Source organism: Anolis carolinensis, chromosome 2 (genome assembly GCF_035594765.1).
Source record: "Anolis carolinensis isolate JA03-04 chromosome 2, rAnoCar3.1.pri, whole genome shotgun sequence".
Classification (NCBI taxonomy): Eukaryota; Metazoa; Chordata; class Lepidosauria; order Squamata; family Dactyloidae; genus Anolis; species Anolis carolinensis.
Genome location: NC_085842.1, coordinates 73,959,733 through 73,982,756, shown reverse-complemented (window position 1 = coordinate 73,982,756; position 23,024 = coordinate 73,959,733). Strand labels below are relative to the sequence as shown.

General features: G+C 41.9%; 1 protein-coding gene across 1 annotated transcript in view; it reads right to left on the bottom strand.

The window, feature by feature from the left end:
• raf1 (Raf-1 proto-oncogene, serine/threonine kinase) overlaps nucleotides 1-17,969 on the bottom strand; it is a 118,919-nt gene extending 100,950 nt beyond the window's left edge. Inside the window, exon 1 of the mRNA XM_016991613.2 lies at nucleotides 17,820-17,969. The gene's annotated coding sequence lies outside the window, so the exon portion shown is untranslated. The remainder of the gene's footprint in view (nucleotides 1-17,819) is intronic.
• Between the last annotated feature and the right edge of the window lie 5,055 nt (nucleotides 17,970-23,024).

Here is a 23,024-nt window from a genome sequence, read left to right as displayed (position 1 = left end):
GATGGCTCAACTGTCCCACTGTGATCTGTTATGATGTGATCTCAGTACCAGCTTTTAAGTATACCAGCAAGAGCAGCTTGTGACTAGGTTTAAGGCCATGTTGTTCCTACAGTCATAATAGAAGGACATGGCCATTATGTTGTTATCACTATTAATAATATTCCACTATCTCCACTGTTTGGACCTGAAAGGGCCTTCAATAGTTACAGTAGATACAATTATTATTGTTGCTGCTGCTGTTGTTTATTTATATATCGCCATCAAATGTACATTGCACTTTACAGTAAAACAAGCAAAAACAACAGGTCCTGTCAGGCACACAATCTAATATGTGTGTATGTAGACATACACAGAAGGAAAGAATAACAACAAATTACAAAACTATACAGTACTGTGACGGCGCGAGTGGCGCCATCTATGTGTTGGAACTCCCCGCCCAGTCAGAGAAAGGCACCCCACAGAGAAAACAATGCTCTGCCTTTTGCAGCAGGAAGGCCAGCTTAGGCAGAGGTTTAACAGAGCTTGGCAAAACCTGCCAACCATAGCTGATGCAATAAAGGCATCCCTTTGCCCAAAGAAAAAGGAAATTCTTAGGCAAGAATTTTTAAAGGCCTTCAATAATGGGAGTGCTATTGCAGAAGAAATAATCTATGTACTGAACAAAATTAACACTCCAGAGTCTTTAGATAGGGCTAAGGAAATTTCTTTTAGCCTACAAGAAGAGAGGAGGCGCTACAGCGCGGTTCTATCTGAACCAGAGCCCAGTTCCTTATTCAAAGGTGCAGAAGAAAGGGTTCAAGGCTCCCCATGTGTAAGCCTTAGATCTAGTCTGCTCAAGATTCCATCTAATGATGCTAGCCATAAATCCAAGCATTCATCTAGGCATAGCAGTTCCTCCCAATCCATACATTCATTCATCAGTACTTCTTCCAAAGCAGCCCACTACAACAGAGAGGCTGTCCGTTTGAAAATTAGAAAAGAGGTTTTAGAAGCACAGGCGTCTGCAGAAATGGCTAAGCAAGACCTTTCCTTCAATGAAGAGGAACTCCTCCTTCAACAGGCTAAAACCAAGCAGAAACTGCTTCTAGCACAGGCCAGGGCCCAGAGAGAAATAGAGCTTGCAATGGCTGAAGCCAAGCAAGATGAGCTGCAACGGGATCTAGATCTGCTTCAAGTAAAAAGAGACACAGCACAAAAGATAGTCAGAGCTAACGTTCTAGCCAAAGCCCTATCACAGGAACTAACCCAAGAAAACCTTAGTTTCCTGCCAACACAAGAGCCTACAGCAAAGGTTTCAGCACATCTGCAACTGGAATCACCTGTAGTGCAGAGTCATATCTCCTTTCGCCACCTTGAAGATTGCTCACCTGTTCCAGTGTTCGCAACTTCAAGGCCTGCCCATTCCTCAGAAGTACAGCAAAGCACGGCCGGGAGAGTGCCATCATCTCTGTCAGAGTCCATCCCTCTACTTAGGCCTCAGAGATACCACCTGTCTACTTGGGAACGAAAGGATAACGTCTTTCAACAACATCCAGATGTCCATTCAGATTGGCAAGGCATGGCCGGGAGTGAACCACCACATTCATCCCTGCATACCAAGTCAATTCTCTCATCGCTGAAGATGAAGGCTTCAGAGGCGCTGCCTGCCAGCAATCTGCTGAACCCAGCATCGCCTACCATCGAGACAAGATGTGTTCAACCGAAGAACATTGACTTCGTCGGGCCACATCACACTCCTCAGATGTACCCTTACACACTGGAGTCTCAATTGGGTTCCCTCTTGAGAAATCCAAGAAGAGACATCAGAGACAAAGGCGTCCAGAAATTCACTGACCGACCAGATGACTACCTTCTGTGGAAAATCACCTTCATGAGGGCCATTCGAGATTTCAAGCTAGAAGCAGATGAAGAACTGTCCCTTCTTATGGCGTGGCTTGGACCCAGCTCAGCCGAGCAAGTAAAAAGACTTTATGCTGCTCATGTAGCAGACCCCCAAAGAGCTTTGTCCACAGCGTGGTCTCGCTTGGACCAGCGCTTCGGTGCGAGCACTGAGGTAGAAGCATCCCTCATGGATCGACTCAACAGGTTCCCATCACTGAAGATGAAAGATTGCAAACAGCTTTGGGACTTTAGTGATCTTTTACTAGAGCTAGCTTCAGCCAAAGGAAATCCAGAGCTGCCAGGTTTAGCATGTCTGGACCAGCACACGTCGCAGAGTGCCATCCTCTGCAAACTTCCTTTTCCTCTTCGAGAAGCTTGGGGGAAACAGGTGTTCAAGTACAAAGAGGAGAATGCAAATGTATACCCGCCCTTCACTTTTTTGGTGGATTTCATCACTAGAGCAGCCCGTGAGAGGAATGACCCTCAAACAGGTCTTCTCGCTTTGTACCAAAACCTAAAGCCTGAAAAGACCTCCAAAGAAGACAAAGCCCAGGGCAAAGATCTTAGAAGGAACCTGAGTGTCAAGATGACAGACGCAACTCCTGCAGCTTCTGCTCAACCAGTCAGCAACAACACCATATCCTGTCCCATTCATCAAAGGCCACACAGCCTAGCTGAATGCAGAGAGTTCGCAAAGAAGCCTTACAAAGAACGACTCCAAATAATTCAAAAGGCCAAGGTGTGCTTTAGATGCTGCGGCGCCACTATTCACTTCTCCAAAGACTGCAAAGAAAAGGTTAAATGCCAACACTGCAACAGCATCAAGCATTGCTCTGCAATGCACAACTTCAATTCCCCTCAATTCAAAGCAAAGTCAAATTCTCCCACCAAAGAAGAAACCAAAAGCCTACAGAACCTCAGGTAGCCCTCAAGGCTCCTGCGGTTGCCTGCACCAAGCTTTGTCAAAATAGCCACAAGCCCAGGATTTGCCACCCAATCTGCCTGGCAGAGGTGTATCCAGACAAGCAGCCATGGAATAAGAAAAGGGTCTACGTCGCCTTGGATGCCCAAAGTGACGCATCTCTTGCAACCCCAGAGTTCTTCAACATGTTCGATCTTCATACCGAGACAATAGATTACACCATATCCACTTGTTCTGGAAAGAATAAGATGAATGGCAGAGTTGCAACAAAGTTCAAAATCTCACCTGTCGGACAAAAGGTCAGGTACGATCTTCCTGACCTTATAGAATGCAGCCTGATTCCCAGGAACAAAGAACAGATAGCCACGAAAGAGGTGGTACAAGCCCATCCTCATCTCAAAGGTATTCAAGATCTAGTTCCAGCTTTGGACTTGGAAACAGACATCGTCATGCTTATTGGTGCAGATTGTCCCACACTGTTCCGTGTTAGCAACCAGATTGAAGGTCCTAAGGGTTCACCCATGGCCCAGCAGTTGCCTTTAGGATGGACGGTGTTAGGCCCAGTCTGCCTGAACAAGATGTTCCAGCCTGTCACTAAAAGGCCTTCACTAATGCAAGGATGTGCCAGCCACATCTCAGTTTGCTGCCAGGGAGTAATGCCCGATTACTCTCCCATCATCGAAGTCACAGAGAGAGATGAGCAAACAGCCTTCTCTAAAAATGATCAGAAGTTTCTTGAGATGATGAACAACCAAGTCACTCAAGACCCTGAAGGTAATTGGATAGCACCTTTACCTTTCAAGCCGGTAAGACCATCTCTACCCAACAACAGAGATGTTGCCCTTCATCGTCTCCTGTCCTTAAGAAGAAGGATGCTAAAGGATCTGAAGGTAAAGACCCAGATCACCCAGTTTGTGGAAGACCTCTTCAGAAGCAACTACGCTGAACCAGCCAGCGTGTGTGCGGAGGGAGAAGAGCAGTGGCATTACATATCCACTTCAGAAAATCCGGCAGATGTGACATCCCGAGGAACATCAGCCGCAAAGTTGTCCAAGTCATCCTGGATCACTGGACCCAAATGTCTTCAAAATCCTTCCTTTCCAGAAAGCATTTCCGTGCTCAAAGACACTGAGTTGCCAGAAAAACGGACTAGACTTCAGGCAGGCATTGCCAGGCTCATACATTACATCACTACAAAAAACAGTGGTGCAATTCAGCCCCAAGATCTTTCAAAAGCCTCAACAGTCATCCTGAGATCCACTCAAAGACAGTGTTTTTTAGAAGAAATAGCTTGTCTAGAAAGAAAAGCATCCTTGCCCAAAAATAGTTGTTTAAAGGACTTGAACCCCTTCCTGGACAATGAGGGTCTCCTTAGGGTTGGAGGTAGACTAAAAAGAGCAAAGATTAGATCCTGTGTTAAAAATCCTTTTATTTTGCCACACCATAGCCACATAGCTCTGCTGTTGACACAGCATTTCCACTCAAAGGTCAAACACCAAGGAAGGTCATTTACAAAGTCTGCCCTAAGAAACTATGGGTTTTGGATTGTTAAGTGCCAACTTAAAGGTTGGGGATTTGGTGTTACTTAAACAAAGGATGCTCCTAGAAACCAATGGGCTAAGGGTATTGTGTCAAAATTGTATCCTAGCTCTGACAATAGAGTGTGCAAGGCCCAGGTTAAGGTCGTCTCTAACTAAAAGGTTTCTTTATTTGACAGGCCTATTAGCGACATGGTCGTATTATTTTCACAAGACATACAGTCTTAAAGTTATTAGAGTTAAAGGTATTTAACTCCATTTTGTTTAGATTTCCGAAAGTCCGGAAATCTAGGCCGGGAGTGTGACGGCGCGAGTGGCGCCATCTATGTGTTGGAACTATAAGTTGCAAGATTTGAATTGTTGTATCATGCCTGATTTTGCCCTTACCCTGTAAATGTAGTTGGATTGGTTATTTATATCTGTCAATCAATGTTGTGTGTACCTGTTATATTGCTCACTCAGCAAAACTGTTTGGCTCCACCTCTTCCTGGAGTAGGACTGTGTTTCCTCCTTTTCATTCCATCAGCAAGTTCTCTATCGGATGGACGTGAAAGAGAGGCTTGGCACTAAAAGCCCTTCAAAAGTTACCTCTCAGCACCAATTCTGAGGTTCTTACCCTTGGGACTCACACTTCATGTTCAGGGCCAACCTGAACAACGTTGAGGAGTCTCAAGCGCCTTCACATCAGTCCTTTGGCAACAGAGGAAGACTTTTGTCTTCAGATATAGGTCATTGGAATGAGGCTGAGTTTGCTCCGGCATTCACAGCCAGAGAAAGAGGGATCTGGACAAGCTTCATGGACTTAAACAATCAAAGACTGTAATGTATATTTTCTTTTACCCCCTTTGTGAAGAATAAACCCAGTTTTTGAGTTAACTACAGTGTTTTGGTCCTTGGGAGTTCCAGTTTCCCTAAAGGAGGGCAAGAAGCAATCCCCTGGGGAAAGATGTCACGTCCATGCCTCTTTCACTAAGAGTTTACAGCCCCAGGCGCGACGGCACAAGTACAATTGGAATAAAACCCCAACATCCAGGTAAAATTCAAAATATAAAACCAGTTAAAATGTAAACTATTAAAAAAAGAAATCACCAGCAAATAAAAATCTAGCACATTGCAGAAGGACCATTTCCTTTTACATTCTCAAAGGCCTGCCAGGATAAAAAGGTTTTTATCTGCTCGCAGAAAGCTAGGGCCCAAACATAACGTCTTTGGAAAGGGAATTCCAAAACCTGGAGCCACCCCGGAGAAAGTCCTCTCCTGAATTCCCACCAAGTGCACCTGTGACAGTTAGGATAAAGAGAAGAGCCTCCTCAGAAGGTCTCAGAAATGGACAGCTTCATATGGCAGAACACAGTCCTTCAAATAACCTAGACCTGAGTTGTACGGGACTTTTATAGGCCAAAACGTGTAATTTCCTCCTCCTAATAAGGTTTGTGGTGCTCAAGCAAGTGTCAACCATGATGGCAGCAATATAGTACTGTTGATGAACCTGCTTTCATGTGTGAGGCTCAGGGCAACTACTTCTTGTGCTGAACCTATCTCAGGGCCCTTTCACACAGCCATATAACCCAGAATATTAAGGCGGATAATCCACAATATTTGCTTTTATTTATTTTATTTTATTTATTTACATCATTTATATACCGCCTACCTCCCCTAGGGGACCCAAAGCGGTTTACAGCATACTATACAACAAAGAACATTGTGTTAAAAATGGTCACCACTGAGAAGGCCATGTCTCTCATCCCCACCAATTGCGCCTGCGAAAGAGGCGGGATCGCAGGGCCTCCCCAGATGATCTTAGATTCTGGGTGGGCTCGTAGGGGGATATATGTTCAGACAGATAAGATGGGCCCGAACCGTTTAGGGCTTTATAGGCCAAAGCAAGCACTTTTAATTGTGCCCGGAAACATATTGGCAGCCAGTGGAGCTGGTGTAACAGAGGAGTTGTATGCTCCCTGTACCCTGCTCCAGTTAGCAATCTGGCAGCCATTCATTGGACTAGTTGAAGCTTCCAAGCAGTCTTCAGAGGCAACCCCACGTAGAGCACGTTGTAGTAGTCTATACAGGATGTAACCAGAGCATGGACTACCGTGACCAAGTCAGACTTCCCAAAGTGCTTAGCTAAAGCAAAAGGGGAAGCTGCTTCAGAAGCTGCACCTGGAGCTACTATTTGAGGGAAACTGTCTCTAATTCAATTGCTGTGGCTCAATGCTATGCAATCCTGGGATCTGTAGTTTGGTGAGGCATCCGCATTCTTTGGCAGAGAAGGCTCAAGACCTTGTAAAACTACAGACCCCATGATTTCATACCATTGATCCAGGGCAGTGGACTCTTTCTACAGCATAGAGTCACCCCAAGGTTTTTCTTTACTATCGCTGGAAGCTTTGGTGCTCTAACACTTTTGTTTTTAAAGAACGAATTCTAAGCGGACAGCAACTGTAATGTGCACCTTTTTTGGCTAAATTACAAATGCTGCACTTTTTACCACTGTGCATTACATTTGGCAGCACTTTTTTGTGTCAAGGTTTTGAAAACTGAAGTGTACATTAGATATGATGACACATTACACTCAAGTAAAGATGGTATAATGCATACACTGAGCTGGGCTTTGAAATTTAGATTATATGTATGCAAGTGATGTAACCTAAGAGGTCATTATGGCCTTCATAGCAACACCTCTCCTTCTACTCCTCATCACATGCCTTCCACAGACAGCCTGAGTTTTACCTTACACAGGTGCAAATCTCACTGAATTTCAAATATTTCCAGTGTTTGTGTTTTGTTGTCTTATGCCTTCAAGTTGATTCTGATTTACAGTAATGTTGTCATTGGGTTTTCTTGGCAAATTTCATGCAGAGATTTGCAATGGCCTTCATCGGAATATAACCAACAGCACCTGGCATCCCCTGACAGTCCCCTTTCCCAGTATTAACCAGGTCTGATCCAGCTCAGCTTCTGAGATTAGACAGGATCTTGTGCAATCATGGTGTTAAGCTTTAGAAGCAGGAATGAGTCTGTTGAAGCAAAACATCAAATGAAATGCAAAATATGTCCTACACATGTCCCACATCCCTCTAGTAACTTTATTCGTATACCCCGCCACCTTCTCCCAACAGAGACTCGGGGCTGCTAACAAAAGAAATACAACAGTTAAAACACATTAAATAAAACCACAATAAAATCAACACTATAAAACAATGCATTACAATGATCATAAAACTCATTTAAAAGCATAAAATGAGTACAGACATAGTAAAATGGAGTGAACTACCAGGTTAATGGAGGGGGGTAGTATAGAGGGGACATTTGAACTAAAGTGCAGTAATATTGTGCTGTGGGACAAATGACAAGATGGAAAAAAATGTTTAATCATTTACAGGGGATGGGCGTCTGGTTAATTATAAAGCGGGAACAGTGTGTGAGAAATATATTGATTTAATTTAGGACATGGGGACTGAGTTATTCAAATGTGCAGTGAAAAAACTAAGTTTTTAATTGCTTTTTTAAAGATGCAAGGGTGGGAGCCTGCCTGATCTCCCTAGGGAGGGACTTCCAGATCCGGGGGGGCCACAAGCGAGAAGGCCCACTCCCTCGTCCCTGCCAACCGAGCCTGCGATGGAGGCGGGAGCGAGAGAAGGGCCTCCCCCGATGAACGAAGAGATCGTGCAGGTTCATAGGGGGAAATACGGTCACAAAGGTAGATGGGTCCCGAACCGTTTAGGGTTTTATAGGTAAGAACCTGCACCTTGAATTGGGACCGGAAAATAAAAGGCAGCCAGTGGAGCTCCTTAAACAGGTGAGTTGACCGCTCCCTGTAGTTTGCTCCCATTAGCAACCTGGCTGCCGAACGTTGGACTAATTATAATTTCCGGGCCGTCTTTGAGGGCAACCCCACGTAGAGTGCATTGCAATAATCCAGTTTAGAGGTGACTAAGGCATGGACCACTGTGGCCAAGTCAGACTTCACGAGGTACGGTCACAGCTGGCGCACAAGTTTTAGTTGTGCAAAGGCCCTCCTTCTCCCCATCTTCTGACTTGATTTTTGAAAGTGTGCTTAGAACAAGATGTTTGCCTCCATGGAATCCTTCCCTCCACAGGTTAAAATGTTTTTATTCACACAGACTTTTAAAACAGAAGTTTTTAAAGAATAAGCTTCCATAGGAGAGCGAAGGCCTTTTTCCAGTTTGCCTGACCTTTCGGTATAGATGCAGATTAACATATGAATGGTTCTTATGCAAACAGTATCTTAAGTATAGATGAAAGTTGCTCAGATCAGAGTTAGGAAAGTCTACTACAACTCTCAGAATTTCCCATTTCTTTAACTTTTTCAGACTCAGTCTTCGGCCCATTATTTGCCTCAGCATCCCACAAATGGGTTTTAATAATAATAATAATAACTTTATTTTTATACCCCGCCCCATCTCCCCGAAGGGACTCGGGGCGGCTTACATGGGGCCTTGCCCAATACAACAATTTCTCTTGCCCTGTGAACTGAACTAAATTACGTGAGTATATCAGGTACATTTTGTTTCTTAACATGTGCTCTACTTCATTGAGCCCAGTAGGCCAGTAGTGAAGTACAGCTAGTTCTCCCTATTTTTTGGGATTATGGAATCATAGAGTTGGAAGAGACCACATAGGCTATCTAGTCAAAACCCCTGCCATGCAACCCCTGCACAAGTGAAAAAACGCAAATTTAAATAGAACACCTTAAAAAAAAAAAAAAAAAACCTCTACATCTTCCAGCACAATGTTGATCATAGATTCACACTGGAAAATCTAGAGATTCCTAGAGAAAACATTTTAATCAAATCCACAAATAATCAAATGCACGAAATCCAAATCCTGCCCTGCATCGAAATCTATAAAGTATTTCTTAAGCCCCCTCTGCAGCTACGTTTTGAAGTTTGTGAAACCCTTCTTCCAAATACTCCAGGATGAAAGTGTTTAGAGAAATACTGATTTACAGCCTATGCTGTACAGTAAATGAATGAGCAGGCATTCTTAACCGTCCATATTCTCCTATGACCTGAATAGCCTTGTTTAACCTATATATGAAACCTCGTCTCAGCCTCTGGTCCTCGTTTTAGATGATGTCAGCTCCCAAATCTAGTCCACAGTGGTTGGTTAGGAATTCTTTGGGTGTATCAGTCACTTCATTTAGCTTTGGGCATATGAGATGAAGAATTATAGGTTAGTTAAGGAGTTCAAAAGAGAAAGAAATGCAGCATAATTGGATTAGAACACTATGATCAGAGGCAGCGAAACCAGCTGAACGGCATTCTGGGAACTTCGGCTCTGTTCCAAATTCCACGAGAAGCAATAGGAGGGGCAGTGAAAACTGTAAACGCATTTGTGGCAAGGCTTTGGTTTTGAAATGGCAGAAAGTAATTCTTTATTCAAATGAGAAGACAGACTAGGTGTTGCTCCTGCATCAACGCAAGGGGAAATGCAGTCCAGCTTTCCTCTTAGTCTCTTTCTCGCTTTTTCTCTTTTCCTTGAGTCAGCATAATGAACTAGGCTGCATTTGAAAAACAGCTATAAGATTGAGAAATGTCACATTAGGAGGTGGCCCTACATGACTTGTAGTGGCAAAGCTTTTACAGCCACTACAGGTTTTCTGGAATGTGCCTGTGGTTTCTTTTTAAAGCTGTGGTACGTGCAGGTCTCTCTATCTGAGAATGGTTGTGAACACTACCTCTTACAGGGCAAACAATCTATTCTGCACTTAATTAGTACAGCAGCATGAAAGAAAGATGACCATTTAGGTTATATGATCCCAGATTTTATTTCTTCTTCCAGCTCTGCAAAGCTGTTTTTGATTTAGTATATTCAAAGTTGCCTACTGTAGAATTTTTTTAACTTCCCAGAAGTACAACAAAACCAACATAAGTGTGCTCAGACACACACAGGCAAATATATATAATATAAACACATAAAAATGACAGGCAGCCTGATTAAATGTATAATTGAAGAAGGTGATGGAGAAAAGATTATACATATTAGAAGTTTCTGTTTTAAACTTCTGCTTAAAAAACAGACAAAAACACATAAGCAGAGCCAAACAAAATTAGCAATTTTACTTAATATCCGTTACATTAACAATGAAAACAAGTTGAAATAATGTGGATATTTAAGAGGGCCTGCGTGGCATTCAGCTCTACACTGGCAAGATTCTCTTTCTCAATAACAATGAATTGGTGCTGACATTTTATAACTACACTCAGATCTCCACATTCACTGAGGTTAGGAGCAGAGGACTTCTTTGAAAGTTTTATCGTGTCAAAAGCAACTGAGAACATACTGCAAGTTGCTTCTGGTGTGAGAGAACTGGCTGTCTACAAAACGTTGCTCAGAGGATGCCCGATGTTACCATCCTGCTAGGAGGCTTCTCTCATGTCCGCAAAAGCTAGAGCTGACAGACGGGAGCTCACCCCATTTCACGGATTCAAACCAGAAACCTTCAGGTCAGCAACCCAACCTTCAGGTCACCAGTCCTGCTGGCACAAGGATTTAACCATGAATAAAACAATAAATAAAGAAATTGCCATTTTTGGCTTGCTTTATCAACAATCTCTCTATCAGTTTATATGTCCTCCAGGTCTGTTGTAAGAGGACCATAGTACAGCACTGAAGGACTTAGATATTTCTAAAGAAAACATTTTACTCAAATCCTCAGAAGTCAAAACTATCTAATGGTGAGGGCCAAATGTAATCCAGATATTGTATCTGACTGAATAATCCGAACTCTTCACATTCACTACTTTACAGTCTAGGTTTGTTGACTACTTAGCAGTCAACCACATAGTCATGGCTACTGTGCCTTTAATAATTGTCTGACCTGTATAAATCAGCTGCCAAAACTTCTCACAATATGAAGAAAATGTTATCAGATGCCTGTATCTGCAGATTGAACAGTTTTAAAAGGAATCATTGATAATTACACAATTGACAATAATACCAGGTTCTGTATGATCCCCTCAACCTGTCTCACATTGCTGTTCTCATATTGTCTCCACATTAATCTGTTTAATTGTATACATGGATGGAAAGGATAGAGCTATTATAATTTCCTTACTAAATGAATACTTTATATATACTTGTGACATAGATTTGCAAAGTGGCTCATTGCTAGCTGTAGCAAAGAAAGTATCATAATTAATGATATCTGGAGTAAAAACAACCTGGTTTCTCCAACAACAAAATAAGTCTGTATGCTTATTGGTGAAAAACAAAAACAAACATAGATCCAGTAACACTTAAGCTATATGTTACTCATCAAGATCTGTCTCCTAACTCCAACTGCTGTTACCTTGAGAAACAAGTAGGTTTATCCGAGGACAGTGTTCACCGAGGAGCAATGCTTAACCTTTACTTCACCTGATGCTTTGTCATCACAACTCTCACCTCAGTTGTTGACATTAACGGTCTTTCCAGGTGCAAGTTTATTTCTTGCAGTCATGTGTTTGAAATCCCATGTATGAGAGAAACCAATGGAAAAGAACTGCAGTACAAAAGCAATAGACAAGCAAGGGCTAGGTGGCATCTCATTGGCTTCTATGTACCAAACTGGCCGTCCTTTCCGCCCTTTTCCCAGTAACAAGAAAGATTTGTCAGGAACATCTCAACAAACTTTCTCAGGAGCATCTCAACAAACTTTTTCTCACAAACTAATGACCTCATCACATGGATGTTACTTCCGTTTTCTCTAAGTCTTCACATGCTGTCAAAACAGAGTCCCACAGAGGCCATCTTATGATGCACGGCCCATGGAAATCCATCTTGCCAGCGTACTACAAGGGAAAGAAGAATCCGTTCTCAGGAGGCGGGTGTTACCCAACTCCTGATTCCAGGCAAGAACCATGGGGAAGCGGGAAGAAGATGGGGAAAGGTTGTGGAATGGCTGGCCATCCCCAAAGACAGACCTTGCCAGGAAAGAATGAGGTAAGATGGTTTCCCTACTCTTCCCAATGCTTTCCTCCACTTCCCTCTTGCCCATCTGATGAAGTCCTAAGACTTTGCTATTGTTAAGCTATCCCTTCTAATTTTCTGCTATTCACAGTGTTATTCCTATTCACTTGCTTATCCCTGAACACTGGAAAAATACAGAAATACCTTTTTGCTATTTAGTACTTCTAGAACTAGATTCAAAAGATATAGGTAGGCCTAGAAATTTAATAAATGGTCCAACAGCTTCAAGGAAAAGTTCCTAAACCTTTCCTGTTGTGGAACCCTTTAGAAGATATTCCCCTCCCTCATGGAATCCTAAAGGAGATAATACCAGCAAAGACTGTCACAGTTAGAAAAAGTAATATGTCAAAGTGCTTTCAAAGTGCTTTCAGAATCAGGACTCAGATCTTTAAGAGGCGCATACAATCAACAACAGAGCCCAAAAATCAGGAAGGAGAAACTGATATAAATCTGTAAGTTGAGGACATCTATGAAAAGTTAAAACACAACCCAACAGCAACTAACTGAAAAGCTACCTCGTACAGCGCAGGTACAGGTATTGAAAAAGATGCAAAATGAGTATGCACATACGTTAATTTCAGTATACAGTGTTCTACTGTGGTTAAATAATTTGGTGTTTTTCTAAGAAATGAAAAATAAAAAATGCAGGCTGTCTCTAGAACCCTTGACACCATTACTTTTAGTCACAGCTGGATATGTATTCATGAACAAATTGCATTACAATGGGGAAGCACAATGTCATTTATTCCCCTTCAGAAGTAGTGATTTAGTCATAAACAGCTTGAAGTTCACTCTTGTTTTCAGATGCAGAGTTGATAGTCCATCATTTCACTATGTACAGTTATTTCCATACAAGTTACAGGAAAAGCTTTTGTATGTTTATTTCAAATGAGAGGGCAAGATTACATATGTAAACCGCTTTTATTACAAGCTATTGGAATTCTTCGTTGGCCGGTATTGCTCTCAGATGCAATGTCAAGATAGCATTCCTGATGGGGACGTATTTCAGTGAAAATGTCCTCACATTTTACACTGTGCAGGTCACAAGGATGGTTTCAGCACAAGGATGAGTGGAACATATGCTTGGGCTGTGGGTGGTGGAACAATCTTAACCACAAGGAGATGCAAAATCTTAAAATATTTTATGCAAAAACATGAATCCTTTGCTATGCCACATCCTACAGTTTCTCTGTCCTGTACACAAATGTGATTCATTTATTTATTTTTCCCTGAAGTATCAGTATGCTTTCGTTTTGTCTGGAGTTAAAATCAAGTCAGCATGGTGTCCTTGTTTGAGCATTGAACTAGAACCATAGGAGATGAGGGTTTGAATCCTTACTCAGCCATGGAAATCCACTCATTCTAGGCAGTCACATTCTCTCAGCCTAAAAGAAGGCAATGTCAAGCCCCATCTGAAAAATCTTGCCAGAAGTTGGAATCAACTTGAAAGCACATAACCAACAAGAGTTGTTTAGTGAAAATTCATGAGAAGTAGCTGGAAGCAAGGTGAATGATATATGCACTGAACATAATCTGCCCCACATGTTTGAGTAGATCACTTACTCTTGTCTGCTCCTCATCCACAGAACACTTTTTCTGCATTGCATTTTTTCATGCTTGTGAATTTTCAGCGGAAAATAATATGCAAGCTAATGCACAGTTTTTTTATGTGGCATGCTAATGCAATGTCACTGAAGCACATTTACATTTGGAAAATTCACTTCTTTCTTTTTTTATTTGCATCTCTTTCATCCTCATCCATCACTTCCAAAAGTAATAAAATATTTTCCACAGACCTATAAATAAATACCTTCATAAGTTTTATTAGTATTTATTTAAGTTCCAAGTTTCAAATACAGACAAATAACAGAAAGGGGAAAAGAAATAATATGGAAACACGATCAGGATGTAGAGAAGTCACAAGAAACGCTTAACAAACCATTCCATTAGACAGTGTTGGGTGTTATTGGCTAAGATGAGCACATCATTCTCTGAAAGTGGTCCGGTTCATCAAAGATATATTTCCATAAACTATGAATGCCTCCATACATTTTGGGGACAGCAGATACTTCCCACACAAGCCACAGAATCCATTGAGACAAGTCAGTCTGCTATCCCTTTGGAACAGGAAAAAATTACTACCAGAAAAACCCACTATTGGTTGTGTTTGTGACATCCCTAGGCATAATAAATGGCTTTCGGGAGTCTGATTCCCAAAGTACATTCAGTTTAAATTAAGCTGCAATTAACTGTGAACTTATTATTTAATTAGATAGGAAAATAAATGTATTATACCTCAAGACTTTGGGCAGTAATATTTAGGATAGCATTAAGGGAATCAGGATGGGGAGATAGTTCTAATCTGAAGTGTATTTTTACTCTCTGCCACTGCTTTTATCTTGCTTAAATGAGTGCAAACTACTTTTGTACTTTGAATTTAGTTTGCAGCAATAGAAAAAAGATAGTAGGTAAATAGGGAAAGAGGAGCTAATTCTGACATTTTAAAAGTAGTTGCGAACATGAGACTGTCCCTGCCAAACTGGTAGTTTTCTTGCAAGGAACCAGGTAAATCTGCCCTATGCATTCGAGCACTAAAGCCGTGGCTCTAAAGGCAGAGTTTGGAAATAATCTCCTTTTTGGAAGACAACTTCCAGAATCTCCCAGCCTGTGTGGCTGTGGTTTGCTGATGACTCTTGGAATCACATATCCATGAAGGCCAAAAGCTCAATGGTCAATTTGAGAGAACCCTAGAGAGTACCCTGCTTTCCCCCCACAGAACAATATGGTTAATTGAAAGACCTTGATAAAATTAATTCAAAATCGTTTTTGAATTTTTGTTGTAACTACATAAATAAAAGTCTGTTAACCTGTCTCCTCATCATAGGGTTTTCTTAAAAGGTGCATAATGCACTAGGCACCAGTCACTATTGTACAGGAATCATATCAAAACATCAAGTCCAACAAATGGGAAACGTGTATACACATACACACACATCTTTCAAGGCAACATTTTCACCTTGAGATTTTCCTACTAACCCTGAGGAACAGAGAAGAGGACCCAAACCATGAAACTTGGCAACTCTAACTGAGACAGATACAATGTGCGGAACCTTTGAGAACCCAAAGAGATAGCTATTTATTTTCCAAAGCAGTTGAAACTGAAAAATTGTGCATAAGGGCTAAGGAGTCTCCCGAACTCCTGAGTACTGCAGCCAGAGAATGAGTGTATCTGTTCCAATCTTGTCTTGACTGCAAATGGAATGCAAGTGTTCCAGCATACATAAGTCTGAGAGGCCACCTATGGGTGTTGATTGTAAATCTCACATTACAATTGTATGCATTATAATGCAGACAAGCCTTGAAAGAGTACCATGAGACTTGGTGCTTAGGTGAAATGATTAAGGGCAACGTGATCCAGTCTTAACACTTTCTCCAGAATTGGCCAATCAATGTTTAGGCATGCTAATGCTGCATGGAGCCCCGGTGTGTTAAAGCACTGAGCTGCTGAACTTGCGGACCGAAAGGTGCCAGGTTCAAACCCTGGGAGTGGTGTGAGCGGCCGCTGTTAGCTCCAGCTTCTGCCAACCTAGCAGTTCGAAAACATGCGAGTAGATCAATAGGTACCGCTCCAGCGGGAAGGTAACGGCACTCCATGCAGTCATGCTGGCCACATGACCTTGGAGGTGTCTACGGATAATGCCGGCTCTTCGGCTTAGAAATGGAGATGAGCACCAACCCCCAGAGTCAGACATGACTGGACTTAACGTCAGGGGAAAACCTTTACCTTTTTTAATGCTGCATTCTGCAACATCTATTGTGATGATATAAGGCAGCATTTTAAGGATGCTGCAATGTCACCTTGAAAGAGGCCAGCCAGTTCTATTTTCTGCCAAGGTCCCCATTTTCTTAATAGGAATGCAAAAAAGCATAAATTGCCTAGTATTAGCTTCCCAACTTCCCCCATCTTTATATCTGCAAGTCTGGAAATGCTTTGCCTGATGAATTTCCACTCCTCATGGAGCTCTTAACAATTCCAGAATCATGTCAGAAAAATAACTGACAATCTATTAGATCTAAAACATCCAAAGACTAATAATTACAACTGCTTAAAACTTGGCTCTCTAGCACTGATGCTAAACAGAGGCAGGAAATTTTGGTGCTCCAGGTGTTTTGAACTGAAACTCCTGTAATACATCACTATTGTGCAGATTAAATAGGTCTTCTGGGAAATGTAGTCCAAAGACTTAGTGGCCCAAACAGAAGTATAATGTTAAATATGTTGTAAACCGCCTTGAGTCCCCCTCCAGGGGTGAGAAAGTTGGTATATGAATATACTAAATAAATCAATAAATGTTTGTTCTGTAATAATAATAATAATAATAATAATAATAACAACAACAATAATAATCTTTATTTGTACCCCACCCCCTCCCTCCAAGGGGACTTGGGGCGGCTTACAACAACCAGCAGATACAGAAAATAATATAAGCAATAAACAATAAACAGCAATAAATGAATATGCTTCTAGGTTCTCATACTGTTTGCAAAACTAATTTCTAGAGGCGCATTGTAACATCTTCCAGCTCTATTCCCTCGGTTTAAGGTACAGGCCTAAAAATTAAATTTGATGCCTCAATTACAAATACAGGCATTAAATGCAAACATTGTCCTATTTACCATGTGTGGAAATGATTATTCCTCTCGATAGGAAGTTCTGGAATTTTCTCACACCGAAGCCAAGTCTCCCAGATTCAATTAGATTTGAAAAAAACCGCCAATAAAGGAATATGTCCATGACAAAATAAGTTACTCCATTGAAGAGCATATACCAGTCTTAGTAATTATAATGAGGAACCCCAATGGTGAAGTGTGTTAAAGCACTGAGCTGCTGAACTTGCAAACCGAAAGGCCCCAGGTTCAAATCCCAGGAGCAGAGTGAGCGCCCGCTGGTAGCTCCAGCTTCTGCCAACCTAGCAGTTCGAAAACATGCCAATGTGAGTAGATCAATAGGTACCGCTCCGGCAGGAAGGTAACTCTGGTCCATGCAGTCATGCCGGCCACATGACCTTGGAGGTGTCTACGCCGGCTCTTCGGCTTAGAAATGGAGATGAGCACCAACCCCCAGAGTCAGACATGACTGGACTTAACGTCAGGGGAAACCTTTACCTTTTTTAGTAATTATAATAATCTAAAGGCATAATTTGGAAAAATAATATAAAGATCCACAACCATTTAATATATATTAATTTCTTCCCAGGAAGGAATCAGATCAATACATAATAATCACAAAACATATTACAAGGATCACAACATTGTCATTGCTTGCCGGTTTGAGAACTCTTTATCCATCTAGTAGAGACTTTTTGTCTTTTGCTCTGACAAAATGTAAACAGAGCTATCATCCCACTTTCAACACTTGACAAGAAAATATACCCCAAACTGGAAAGATCGCGAGAACAATTGTTTGCCACACAGTAGACTTTTTCAGCCAAATTTTCACTTACCTATCGAAGTCTTCAAAGCATGAACTTTTCAAAGGCAGATTAAAAGCTAATTGGAAAGGCTGCATCCAGGGCCGTCCAATTTGCTTCAAGGATTAATAAGCAGCAAAAGAGCCTGGGCAGAACCAAAAAGAAGGTGCAGTGGATGTTGACTCCAAGGAGGCAGATGCGGGGAAGAGCCCAATTGAGATGGACAGCTCAGTTTCCCACCCCCAGATTCCCATGTAGATTAGCCAGACACGCTGGCTGACAGATCACATGGCTGCAACAGCCTAAAAAAAGGTCACCCACTTACCCCCCAACAGCCAAATAACCTCCAATCTATTCACATTTTCTTTGGAGCAGCTACATGCCATAGAGCTCTCCCTTGAAACACTCCCTTCTCTTGTCCCCTCTCTGGCTCCATTTTAATAGCATGTTTAGCTTGCTTTGGCTTTCTGCCTTTCTCACTCTTTTATTTTTAGATAGTCAATATAATACAGTGGCTTTCAGAGGTTGTATGACACCATCCATGTAACAGGATCTCAGGCCTCTGAGTGCCAGGAATTGCAGGCCTCCATCAGCATACTGCTGAGGGCATCAGCTTTACTATGCTGGATGAAACAAAAGCATCTGAAACCTCTGCTTGAAATGAAGGCTTAAAGAAGGGAATAGTCGTTTGGTCAATGGCACTATAGCTCTCTGGCTGTTTGAAATATCCCTCCATATACTGCAAATCCCAAGATTCCAGAAGACGGGGCCATGAAAAGTTAAAGTAGAATCATGGTGCTATATTTGTACCGAGAGAAGGGGTCATGGAGAAATAAATTGTGACTATGTGGTTAATTGGTGGAAGGGAGAGCAAGAGTTCCAAGAAAGCATTTTCTCAAACTTGGCACCTGCCAGATGAATTGGACTACAATTCGCATCATCCTCTTCCTGTGAATGGGATCAGGTAGGATCAGGCCTCTGCAATACAGCAATCCAGTCGGGAAGGTAAGTGTTGAAATGTAGACACAGTATGGCATAGGGCGTTATCCCACTGAAGAGGCCAGAATAGTCACCCTGTCTCATTCAGTGCTAATATCATCCTGTAATCAGATGCTTGGATTACTCACACATTCACACTTGTCCATTCCTTCACTGTCTGTAAATTACTAGCACATGTTTCCCAGTATCACACAATCCATCACTGTACCATGTGTTTCCGATGGCCATGTCCCCTTGCTCCCATCCCCTTTTCTCCCTTTTGCTGCAAGGTGTGCAAGAAGAAAATGGTGGGTTTTTGAGTTTTATGAATGATCCTGTTATTATTATGTTTATTTATACCCCATTTTTTCTCTTTACAAAGGAGACTCAAAACAGCTAGAATGTAGGATACATGTGAGTTTTTGGATGCAGATGTATTAAAACTCCCATCATCTGCCAGCAATTCCTCCAAATCCCTACCAGTATTTTAAGATGATCATGATGGGTGTGAGGCAGCTTTGGTCCAGATCCATCATTGCTGTGTTTCACAGGGCTCCTTGATTATGGGTGGACAACAACTCCTGACATCCTCTGTTATGCCCCCCACCCAAACCCCGCCAGTATTTTAAGATGGTTATGAAGAGTATGTGTGCAAGCTTTGGTTCTAATCCATCACTGGTGTGCTTCACAGGGCTCCCTGGATGTGGAAGCTATAATAGAAAATGCATACAAACATCCATACATACAAGCATACATATATACAAAAATATGTCAGCTTCTACTGCTAACAGACTCTCAGCTGGAAGTTCAGTCCACCCATGACATGCCCTCCACAGACATTATTGGCTAAAGCAGTGGTTCTCAACCTGTGGGTCCCCAGATGTTTTGGCCTTCAACTCCCAGAAATCCTAACAGCTGGTAAACTGGCTGGGATTTCTGGGAGTTGTAGGCCAAAACACCTGGGGACCCACAGGTTGAGAACCACTGGGCTAAAGGGACAAACTGAAGTCTAGAAAAAAAAAGGATAGAACCTGTCACAATACAAAGGAGGACTGTTTGGTTGAGGTCCATAGTAATAAAGCCAATTGTATCAGATGAGTTTCAAATGGGGTGCCTATGGGAAAGGAGCTAACGTCATGGGAAAGTTACCGTATTCCATTTGAAAGAACCCAAATTAGTGTTTGTAAAAGCTGTTGGATAGCATACATAGATATGTCCTTCTATCGCAGCCTACCAGGAAGAGTTAAAAAATGCAGCTCTATTAATCTGCACCAACAAAACCATTCAAGTATTTTTAAATCTCTATCTCGGGCAGTACTATTGTAGCAGAGCAAAAATAGTTTAGATTGTTTTTTAGATGTGTTCTAAATCTTTGTGGGGACATTTAAAAAAAGATCAATACATAGGAAATTTTAAAATTATATTTAAAAAAACAATTAAAAAAATAAACACAAGGCATCTTTGAGCAGATTGATGGAAAATAAAGAGATACACTTGCAACACAGAGAAAAAGAATGATACATCTCAAAGTCAGTTTTAGTTTGCATTTGGCTTACAGCATGGTAAGGCTAAACACCACCCACCTGGCACTATGCATACCGAGCACTGTAGAGAGTTTGTTTTCAGCTGGCTGCAGAGATTGATGTAAAGTGGTAAGGACAAGTTGTCTTCAAACTGTTTTCCAATACAAACTGAAGAGCAATCTTCCCATGAAAGGACACATTCACAGAAGCACTTCCTTGCATGAACCCGCTGAACTGAATCCAATGGAGGGTGTTAGTCATGCTTTACTCAACTTTTCAAGATGCAGGGACCTTCAGATTGGGGGAGGGGGGAACTACACCTCCCATCACTCCAATTATTGTTGTCTGAGGGTAATGGATAGTGTAGTCCAATCATCTGGAGGGCCTCAGGTTGGAGAAGTCACACTGAAGTACATGCAGTTAAACTGGTCATGATGACTTCCTTTTTTCCACACTGAAATGCATGTGAGTAATAGGTAACTACTTCTGTAATCTATCATTTTCCACAGTTGTAAGAGTAATTCACGCTCTTGGAAAACAACTGCTCTGAATGGTTCACAAAAAGCAACAATAGAGTGATGCTTATCTGCCACAAAACCTTTATCTCTAGACAAAAGGATGGAGTGACCAAAACTACATACCTTACTTGGAGTGAATGATCCACAGAACTGCAACAACAGGAAAAGGCATGAACTACTCTCCATTTTTTGGAACTACAACACCTAGACATCCCATCTTTAGTCACTACAAGCTATTTGTCAAATGTACAGCTGGATGAGAATTATAGAAACTGTGATCTCTAATGTTAACATTATCAAATTGTAAGTAAAGGTTTCCCCTGACATTAAATCCAGTCGTGACCGACTCTGGGGGTTGGTGCTCATCTCCATTTCTAAGCCGAAGAGCCGGCGTTGTCCATAGACACCTCCAAGGTTATGTGGCTGGCATGACTGCATGGAGCGCCGTTACCTTCCCGCTGGAGCAATACCTATTGATCTACTCACATTGGCATGTTTTCGAACTGCTAGGTTGGCAGGAGCTGGAACTAACAGCGGCCGCTCCCACCGCTCCCGGGGTTTGAACCTGGGACCTTTCAGTCTCCAGCTCAGTGCTTTAACGCACTTCGCTACCAGGGCTCCTTTATCAAATTGTAGTCATTAACATTTTGACTGACTGGATCTCCCCTTTTTGAAATGATCTGATTGAAGTAGATTCCATTTTTCCTGATAATCTAATTTTTCATCAACACTAAAACAGTAATTTTTGGTGATAATGCCACCAGTGTCAAAGAACAGGAAAGTCAACGAACAGGAAAACAGTTCTCCTGCCCATGGGTTTATACTCTAATTAAGATGTGACACAAAAGGAAATGGGGATTAAGCCCAGCAGAATCAGCTCTTCTTTCCCTCCACAGCCAAGGCAGTGGAAATAGGGATCGAGGGTCTTTCACCAGCTTTTGGTCCTAGGCATAGTGGAGTCATGCCTGTTTATTCTCTTCCTCTGAGGTCAAAACAATGACAATTGGGCTGGAGGAAGGGCATTTCATTTGCCCTTGGATCCTTGATGGTTGCTCAAGTAAGTCAGCTTCTCTGGATGTCTCTCAACATCCTGAGCCAGAGTTCAATACACCAAGGTCATTAATTCAGAATCTCTTCTTCCCTGCTGATTTCATGAAAAGGGTCCAATCTAAAAGTGCTTCCTCTTCTTTTTCTTATAAAATAGAGACAATATTATATACTAAAACTGAAATAAAGCCAGAATATTTTTTTACTAGGCATGACAAACTTTGGAACTATGAGCCACCAAGAACCCTAAGATCGTCTGGGGAGGTCTTGCTCTCGGTCCCACCTGCCTTGCAGGCACGGCTGGTGGGAATGAGGGACAGGGCCTTCTCAGTGGTGGCTCCTCAGCTGTGGAACGCCGTCCTCAGCAACATTCGGCAGGTCCCAACTCTTCTGGGCTCTAGGAAAACCCTAAAGACATGGTTATGTGCACAAGCATTTAATGAGTAAGTACAACGATTTGACATGGTCTGAACTAAGATTACGCATGAGGTTCTCGGATGAATGGATTTAAAGGTTGTTGTATGTTTTCCGGGCTGTATGGAAAACATACAACAACCCTTAAAAATCTGGCTACAAAGTATTTAAAAACTCAAAAATCAGAACAGTAAATAAGAAGCAACACTCTGAAAACAGAAGAGTTCCAGACATGAATCAACCAGGGGCAGTTAACGACTCTGAACAAAGGATGCCCCCAGGCAGGAAGAAGCCAGGAGATGAAGCTATTCAATAATAATTAAGGTGATTAACTACACCATTCACACTGGCCCCCAACTGACAGTTCTTCTCTCACCCTGGACTTTCCACAGTTATATATAAACCTTCCTTGCTTAGTTTCTCCATACCTCACCAACCTCTGAGGATGCCTGTCATAGATGTGGGTGAAACGTCAGGAGAGAATACTTCTGGAACATGGCCATACAGCCCGGAAAACATACAACAATCCTGTGATCCCAGCCATGAAAGCTTTCGACAACACATTGAATGGATTTAAATATACATATGCTTTTTGTATAATGTGTTTTTATTCTGTATTATTTGATTTGTATGTGCTGTTGATTTTAGTGAATTGTTTTGAACATTGAATTTTGCCAATTTATGTAAGCCGCCTTGAGGCCCCTCGGGTGAGAAAGGCGGGGTCAAAATGCTGTAAATAAATAAAATAAATAAACAGA